Below are 10,000 nucleotides of genomic sequence, written 5' to 3'. Positions count from 1 at the left end.
CATACACTTCTCACCAATACCCTTCCTTCATCATTCTTCATACACTTCTCACCACTACCCATCCTTCATCATTCTTCATACACTTCTCATCAATACCCTTCCTTCATCATTCTTCATACACTTCTCACCAATACCCTTCCTTCATCATTCTTCACACACTGCTCACCACTACCCTTCCTTCATCACTCTTCACACACTGCCCACCACTACCCTTCTTTCATCATTCTTCACACACCACTCACCACTACCCTTCCTTCATCATTCTTCACACACTGTTCACCACTACCCTTCCTTCATCACTCTTCACACACTGCCCACCACTACCCTTCCTTCATCATTCTTCACACACTGCTCACCACTACCCTTCCTTCATCATTCTCACCACTACCCTTCCTTCATCGTTCTTCACACACTGTTCACCACTACCCTTCCTTCATCATTCTTCACACACCACTCACCTATATCCCTGTTCTCCCTCTTCACCTGATTTGGTAACTTAAATATCACCTTCCTTTCCACACTGTTTAGTTTATACAGTATAATTCTCCCTGGCTGAGATTTCTCCCCGTCTTTATACCTATCTTCTAGCCCTACGCGTGGCAGACAAGTATTCCTCATTGTTATCACCCTTCGTTCATTCCCGTAAAAGCCTTCGTTTCTCTCTTCCCACACATTCTACACTCTCGTTCCACCACCAAGGTACGTTACGTCTTGGGTGACCTCTTGTCCATCCACTTATTGAATTAATGACTCAAAGGTTGGTCTAGAGGGCTCGGTACTGATCATTAACACTTCCACCCACGTCTCCCTGTTCTGCCACCACTCTCATAATCTCCCTGTTCAGCCCCCCCTTGCCCATCTCCCTATCAAAAGCCTCCCTTACTGCTTCGTGTTTGTTGCCATATTTTCCTCTTAAGTACGTAAATCCTCTTTTTCATCATCCGCTCTTTATAATATTAATAAATACAACAAGAATACAATTCAATAAGAGTACCATACGGTACAATTAGAATACAATACCGTACAGTAAGAGTACAATACAGTAATAATACAATACAGTAAGAATACAATAAGAGTACAGTACAATAAAAATACAATAACAATACATGAAAATACAGTACAATATACAGTAGTAAATACATTAGAATACAGTATTGCTGCAAACACTTCTCGTTCCTTATATTAAAATACATAAACCATATGTACACTGAAATACAGTAACCTTAAATACATTAAATCATTCATCATCATTATCCGGACCTCCTTTCCCACCCAAGACCATACCATCTCAGTACACTCTCTTCAATTCTGGTATCCACCGACTTCCTCACTCCGCATCTTTCGTATCCTATCCCCCCTCGTGAGGCCAGCTCAGTCGCTCTCGTGAGGCCAGTCAGCTCAGACGTGCTAGAGACCTGTGGTAGTGTTGTGCTAGTGTGCTTTAGTGATCTGTGATAGTGGTTGTGTTAGTGTGTTGTAGTGATCAGCGATAGTGCTGTGCTAGTGATCCGTGAGTGTGTGTGTTGTGGTGACCCGTAGTGACCCGTGATAGTGTGTGCTACCTTGTGTGAACTAGTGCGTAATGGCTTCCTCGGCAGAGAGCTGTGTCCCCACTGCAGGTACTGAAAAGGACTACCTTGAATTAAAGGAGGAACTTCTCGAACTGAAGCGGGAGGTACAAATTCTCAGGCAGGAGAAGGCACAAATGAGGGAATTGTTGGAGGAGATGTTGGAGGAGAAAGAGAAAAAGGCTGAAGGTTGGACACTTGTTAACAAGGGTGCAACGAAGTTCACTCTTAAAAAGCAAACGGAAATTAAGACAACTAATACATTCGACACACTACGGGACGAATGTGAAGGGAAGGCAGAGAGGGAAGTAGAGGAGAAGGACGGTGAGAGAACTTCCAGTACAGGTAAGTATAAAGAGAACAAGAAAGGTAAGAAAAATGTTGTTGTTGTTGGAGACTCCCAGGTGAGATATCTGAACAGGGCCATGTATACTCCACTCGCTAAACATGTGTGTCTTCCAGGGGCCAGGGTGGCTAATGTGGTAGATAAAATTTCAAATATCGTAAAGGAAAGTGGTGACAAACCCACTGTGTGCCTCAGTGTAGGAGGCAATGATATTAGTAGCCGTAAGAGTGAGGTACTGTGGAAAAGGTACAAGTTGATGTTAGAAAAGGTTAGGGAGAGGGGAGGAACCCCTGTAGTGCTTGGTGTTTTACCAAGGTGGCGGGTTGGAAGGGAATGGTTGAGCAGGGCAATAGGGTTTAATTGCCGCCTTGAAAGGTATTGCAAAGATAATGCAATACCTTTCATAGACAGCTGGGACCGGTTTTATGGACGGAGTGCCTTGTATAGTTGGGATGGGACTCATCTTAGCAGGCAAGGAGTTACTGTTTTAGCTGGAATGATAGATAGGGAGTTGGAGGGATTTTTTCGAGATTGAGAAGTAGGTGTACAGGAAGATGCAGCAACTACACTCAGAAATCATTATTACCATGTTTGGATAGATGCATCGATACTTGCAAAATTAAGAACAAAAGTTCAACCAATAGTGTAGATACATCCACTCAGGCACCTCAAATTGAGCAGGCGATGATAGATGATAGAACAAGCGATGATAGAAGGGCGATAAGCGATAGTACAAAAAATTGTTATATTAGTAAAGTAAAGAGTTTCCCAGTTAGTAATAAAATAAATAACAGTAAATGCCAAGGTAAAGGCATAACTACTCGTAATAATCTGAAAGTGTACTACACAAACAGCCGGAGTTTACGTAATAAAATGGATGAACTGAGGGCTTTAATTTGTACAGAGAAAATAGACATTGCCGTTATTAGTGAAACTTGGATGAATACAGACACTCGAGAATTTTTAGCAGAATATCAGATAAAAGGCTATAATATTTTTGTGTCAAACCGTCAGGGAAGAAAGGGGGGGGGGTAGCTATTTATGTAAAGGATTCATTAAACTGTTACAATAAAGCAGACATTAAAGTAAATAGGGACACAGAAAGTGTCTGGGTTGAAATTAGTATCAATAGGGAGAAATTAGTCTTAGGAGCAATTTACAGATCTCCAAAATTAAGTAGAGCTGATAGTAAATACCTCTGGGAGGAAATTAGGAAAGCATCACAGTCCAGCTTAGTAATAATTGTTGGGGACCTTAATCTGCCAAGGATAGATTGGAGAAATCAGACAGGAGATGCAGAGTCAGAGGAATTTCTAGAGGTAGTACAGGATAATTTCCTTTATCAGTATATCAGGGAGCCCACCAGAGGTAATAATATACTAGATTTGGTTTTAGCTAATAAAGAAAATATCATTAGCGATATAGAGGTTGGTGGACGACTTGGTAATAGCGATCATGAAGAAATTAAGTTCAAATTTATTTGGGATGTCTGTTCCACTGAAAATACCTCCACCGTTCCTAATTTTCGTCTAGGAGATTTCGATGGCTTAAGAGCTTATTTTCGAACGGTATTCCACAGGGAGATTAGCTATTTGAGGGAATGTCAGGTTAGTGGGGATCCCCAGGTCATAGGTCAGGCGCAGGAAGTCCGTCAGGTGTCTGTGAGGGGGGAGGTGGTAGATAGGAATGTAGTCCAGGTGACGGAAATTAACTCAGCTCCAGTACCAAACAGACGTTCGACCAGTGAGAAGTATAACGAGTTAATAAATATAATATACGGAGGCCAAGATAGATATATTCCTTCAAAACCGTTTAGAACTAACAATTCAGAACCAAGATGGTTAAACAACAGATTAAAATCTCTCATAGGCCAAAGGAAAGGAATATATAGAAAAATAAAACGTGGAGAGGAACACTTACGTAACCGGTACACAATTTTAAATAGAGAAGTAAAGAGGGAGATAAGAAAAGCAAAGAGAAGTTATGAAATTAAGGTTGCAAGTGAATCAAAAGTAAACCCCAAGGGTTTTTATCAAATGTACCGAACGAAAAATAAAGATAGGATAGGACCACTCAGAACAGAATCAGGTGACATTACCAGTGAAGATAAAGAAATGTGCTCCATCCTAAATAATTATTTCATATCAGTATTCACCAAGGAAAATCTAAGCCTGGTCCCTCAAGCAGCAAATATTTACCATGAGAATACGGAAAATATTCTTAGTAAAATAACCATTAGTAAGGAGGACGTATTGAAAGAAATTAACAAGTTAAAACCTCAAAAATCGCCAGGTCCGGACGATATATATGCAAAAATTATAAAAGAAACCAAAGAAGAATTATGTCAGCCACTTTTAACGTTATTTAATGACTCTTTAAGTTCAGAAGTTCCAGAGGCGTGGAAAACCGCAAACGTAGTGCCCATCTTTAAAAAGGGTGATAAATCAGCTGCGTCGAATTATCGTCCGATAAGTCTAACGTCAATAGTAGGAAAAATGTTAGAGTCAATTTTGGCAAATAAGATTAGAGAACACTTAGAAAGATTTAATCTTATAAACGAAAGTCAGCACGGATTCAGGCAAGGACGATCCTGCCTCACAAATTTGTTGTCATTCTACTCGGAGGTCTATGAGGCAGTAGATAGCGATAAAGCTTACGATGTTATTTATCTGGACTTTAGTAAAGCTTTTGACAGAGTCCCACACGAAAGGTTAGTTAGAAAGGTTCGAGCACACGGTATAGACGGCGATATCTTAAAATGGATAGAATCCTGGCTGAAAGGACGAAAGCAGAGAGTATTAATAAATGGAACTAAGTCGGACTGGGGATTAGTAACTAGCGGTGTACCACAGGGTTCAGTACTCGGTCCCTTATTATTTATCATATATATAAATGATCTAGACTTAGGAGTCAATAGCAGAATCAGCAAATTTGCCGACGATACAAAAATAGGGCGTATCATTAACTCGACTGACGATTGCCATTACTTACAAAAGACCTCGATACATTGTCCAAATGGTCTAAAACTTGGCAAATGGAATTTAACGTTGAAAAATGTAAAGTACTTAACGTAGGCAAGACCATTGGAGATACTAAATACAGCTTAGATAACAAAGAAATTAGCAAATCGGAATGCGAGAGAGATCTAGGAGTTATGATTAGTAACGACCTTAAACCTAGGCAACAGTGCATTAATGCGAGAAATAAAGCAAATAGGGTCCTAGGATTTATTTCGAGAAGCGTGAGCAATAGATCATCTAAAGTAATACTGAAACTTTATCTAGCATTAGTAAGGCCACATTTAGACTACGCAGTACAATTTTGGTGTCCTTACTATAGAATGGATATTAATTCGTTAGAAAATGTACAGAGAAGAATGACTAAAATGATACATGACGTCCGGAACCTGTCATATGAAGACAGACTGAAAAGACTAAATCTGCATTCGCTAGAGAGGCGTAGAGTAAGGGGAGACTTAATTGAGGTTTTTAAGTGGATAATTGGTATAAATAAGGGAGATATTAGCAAGGTACTTAAAGTGAGCATACAGGATAGAACTAGAAATAATGGTTTCAAACTAGAAAAATTCCGTTTCAGAAAGGAAATAGGTAGAAATTGGTTTGGTAATAGAGTAGTAGACGAATGGAATAAGCTACCTAGTAAAGTAGTTGCTGCCTCTTCCATTGAGAGTTTCAAGCATAGGCTAGATAAGCATATGACAAATAAGGGGTGGATATAGAATAAAGAAAATCTTATAACCAATACTAATTCAAAAAAAATTTCTTTTCAGGTTACACTATGATAGTCTCTATTCTCCTTTCACACTTTCCTGTAAAATGTCCACGCCAGTTTTTCTATACGGCGTGGTGTTCTTTCTGACTTTTTCCTGCCGGCTTCGGCTGGAGGGTTTGGAGGGCGGGGGAGAGCCTTCTTCTTTGCTATCCTTATCTCATTCTAGTAGTTCAGTTACTCTTCTAGGAGCTGCCTAGCATGGGCCAACCGGCCTACTGCAGTTATCCTCTCTTCTTATGTTCTTATGTTCTCTGTACTCCACATACATTCCTCAGCAGTCCCATCTCCACTGCACTTACTCTTGACTTTTCATTTTCATGCCACACCATAGTCTCACATCCATATGTTAAAGTTGGCACTCACACTCCATCATATAAGCCTCGTGCAGCAGCAACACTCAAGCCTCTGTTTCTTATCAAGGCCTTCATTGCACCAGCTACTTTTCTTCCTTGTGTCACTCTACTTTCAACTTCTTTTGCACATTTTCCTCTCTTTTCTATCACTGTACCCAGGTATTTGAACTCTCTCACCAGTTCCAGTCTCTCACCGTTCACTGTTACATTGCACTGGGTGTCACCTTCTCTCTCAGTAGCCTAACCATCACTTTACTCTTTTCTACATTTACACTCAAGGCACGACGCTTACAGACATCAGCAAAACTCTGCACTAGCCTACCAAGTTCTTGTCCGGTACTTGCAAGCAGTACTGCATCATCAGCATACAACAAATTTGAGATATTCCATCCATCACCATTCATTACCAATGCCATCCCTCTCTCCATTACTCGTGTTTTCACTTCTCTCATCACCTCATCCATATATACATTGAACAACCATGGGGACATCACACAACCTTATCGCAAGCCCACACTGATTGTGAACCATTCACTTAGATGCCCATTAACCCTGACACATGCTTCACTATCATCATAAAAACTCTTGACGGCACCTAACAACTTACCCTCTAAACCGTACAAGCGCAAAACTTTCCACAATCCTTCTCTGTCCACTTTGTCATATGCTTTTTCCAGATCCATGAATGCCATAAGCACCTTATGGTCCTTCTCACAAGCCTTCTCTACTATCTGTCTCACTGCAAATACTTGGTCCACACATCCTCTGCCACTCCTAAAGCCACCCTGTTCATCACTCACTAGGACTTCTGATATCTCTCTTACTTTCTCTATAATAATTCGTCCATATACCTTCCCTACCACACTCTGTAAGCTTACGCCACGATAATTCTTGCACTCACTTCGTTCACCTTTATTTTTGTACAGGGGTACAGTCACAGCCTTTTTCCACTCTGCAGGCACAGTTTCACTCATCCATGCCTTCTTACATATCTCCAGCAAGCACTTCATTCCATTCTCTCCACTACATTTAAGCATCTCTGCATACACCTCTTCAACCCCAGCTGCTTTCCCATTTTTCAGCCGCTTCACAGCACTCTTCACCTGTGCGAGTGTCGTGTCTCCTGGCACTGCATTCCTTCTCTGCACACCACCAAAACTAATCATGTTTACAGCCACTCTGCTCTGTCTATCCCCATTCATCAGGCTTTCAAAATATTCTTTCCATCTGGTCCTTACTTCATCTCCATGGGTTAATAATCTACCACCTGCATCCTTCACGCCATCCCATTTCTTACCGCATTCACTTCTACATTTCCGCACCTCTTTCTAGAATAACTTTCTATTTTCAGAGTAGTTCGCATTCATTTTTCTTCCTAGATCCTCATTTACCTCCTCCTTTTTCCTCTTCACTAGTCTCTTTACTTGCTTCTTGCTGTCAGCATATTCAGTTCTTATTTCAACTGAACCCCTATCCTGTGACCACTTTAGCCACTTCTTCCTCTTTTTCCTCCACCGCTCTCTTTACCTCCTCATCCTACCATGCCGTACCTTTCTTCTTTGTTGTTTCTCTTGCCACACCACACACCGCTTTAGCATTCCTAACTAAGCAATCCCTATATGCATTCCACAGTCTGTCCAGATTCATTTCATTCCAATTCAGTAATTCTAACTCGTCCTCTACTTTGGTCCTGTATTCATCAGCCATTTCTTTGATCCTCAGCTTCTCAACTGTTAGTCTTTCTCCCTGACTGCTTCTCTCTCTCCTGATCCACCTTACTCTTTTCAGCTTGATCTTGCATACCACAATCATATGATCTGACAGACCTCCACATCGTACTCTCACAGCCCTCGTATCAGCAGCCATTCCCATCATCGACCTCTCTACGAGCATGTAATCAATCAGGCTTCTTTCAACACGATCCCCGTTCCCTCTATACCATGTATATTTATGTGCATCTCTGTGTTTGAAATACGAGTTACAAATGCACAACCTCCTCTCCTGACACATATCCTTTCGTCTCTTCCCGTTAAAGTACGTTAAAGTACAATAATAAATTCAATAAGAAGGCAGTAACAGTACTTGAAAATACAATAATAGTAAATACAATTGAATACAGTATTGCTGCACACACCTCGCTCCGCATAGTAAAATACATTAACCATATGTACACTAAAATACAATAACCATAAATTTATGAAACTACAATAATAATAAATACAATAGGAAAACAGCTCCTAGAAGAGTAACTGAACTACTAGAATGAGATAAGGATAGCAAAGAAAAAGGCTCTCCCCCGCCCTCCAAACCCTCCAGCTGAAGCCGGCAGGAAAAAGTCAGGAAGAACACCACGCCGTATAGAAAAACTGGCGTGGACATTTTACAGGAAAGTGTGAAAGGAGAATAGAGACTATCACAGTGTAACCTGAAAAGGAAAAATTATGAATTAGTATTGGTTATAAGATTTTCTTTTTTCTATATCCACCCCTTATTAGTCATATGCTTATCTAGCCTATGCTTGAAACTCTCAATGGAAGAGGCAGCAACTACTTTACTAGGTAGCTTATTCCATTCTTCTACTACTCTAATACCAAACCAATTTCTACCGATTTCCTTACTGAAACGGAATTTTTCTAGTTTGAAACCATTATTTCTAGTTCTATCCTGTATGCTCACTTTAAGTACCTTGCTGATATCTCCCTTATTTATACCCTTCATCCACTTAAACACCTCAATTAAGTCTCCCCTTACTCTACGCCTCTCTAGCGAATGCAGACTTAGTCTTTTCAGTCTGTCTTCATATGACAGGTTCCGGACGTCATGTATCATTTTTGTCATTCTTCTCTACACCAAAATTGTACTGCGTAGTCTAAATGTGGCCTTACTAATGCTAGATAAAGTTTCATTATTACTTTAGATGATCTATTGCTCACGCAATAGTATTATGGGATATCTAAACACGATAACCTTGGTGCATCTCTCCCTCTCCTCCGGAACCTGCAGTGTCACACCCTCAAAACCAGTCGTGGTCAGCATCTCCACTGCCTCCTGACTTCCTACTGTGACGTAAGGTCTCGGCCTACCTTCCTTAAACAGGACCTCGAACCGTCGATATGCAAGTCCAAGCTTCACCGTCCAGAGTAGTTTTTGGTGATAATTTAGGTCAGTGTTGGTGGGGAAGAGAAGCCTCACTCTATTCCTTGGGGTGGCCTCGTCACGGTCCTGGCTAGGCATTGCTCCTGACCCACGTGGTGTAGTCGGCTGCACTCCAGCTGCCTTCCCCGTATCACATGGTATAGTAACACCTCCATCTACCCCACACGACTTATTCTTTACCTTTTTGTTGTCTCTGTCCTCTTCTTCATCACTCGCTTCCCTGTCGCTGCCGCGTATCATCCTCTTTCTCTTCTCTCTTGTACTGATGACCTCCGTAAACCCGGTATCCATATCTATTTCTTCCTCGTTGTCACCCAAGGGGGCCTCCCTTCCCTCGTTCATGGCCATGGCACTAGCCATTTCAGGAGACGTTGGTTTTGTAGTGCATCCGATCAGTTTCAACTCAGTTGTTAAATTACTGTGTGATGAAGCGCTCTGGGAAGCACGTCTGCCTGCCGCGGAGGTCAAGGACAGAATGAAGAGGGTGTATGTAGGTGAAGTGGAGGGAGGGAGAGGGAGGGATAGACCGAGGATGAGGTGGAGGGATGGAGTTGAGAGGTATATGAGGGGGGGGGGTGAGTTGGGGGGAGGGTAGTCAAATGGTGGGTGACAGAGCGACTTGGAGGCGTTTTGTCTGTGGCCACTCTTTGCCGGATTAGGGCGTCGGGCTATAGATAGATAGGTAGATCTATCGGTGGATAAGTCAATAATTATATGGTGTCACGGTAGGGTCAGGCTCCATATTACCTCACCCTTACCAGCTTACTTCGGCATTTGTCAGGTTA

This window comes from Coenobita brevimanus, chromosome 42 (genome assembly GCF_032717465.1).
Source record: "Coenobita brevimanus isolate Jiangsu-jjx chromosome 42, ASM3271746v2, whole genome shotgun sequence".
Lineage (NCBI taxonomy): Eukaryota > Metazoa > Arthropoda > Malacostraca > Decapoda > Coenobitidae > Coenobita > Coenobita brevimanus.
This window is presented reverse-complemented; position numbering follows the sequence as displayed.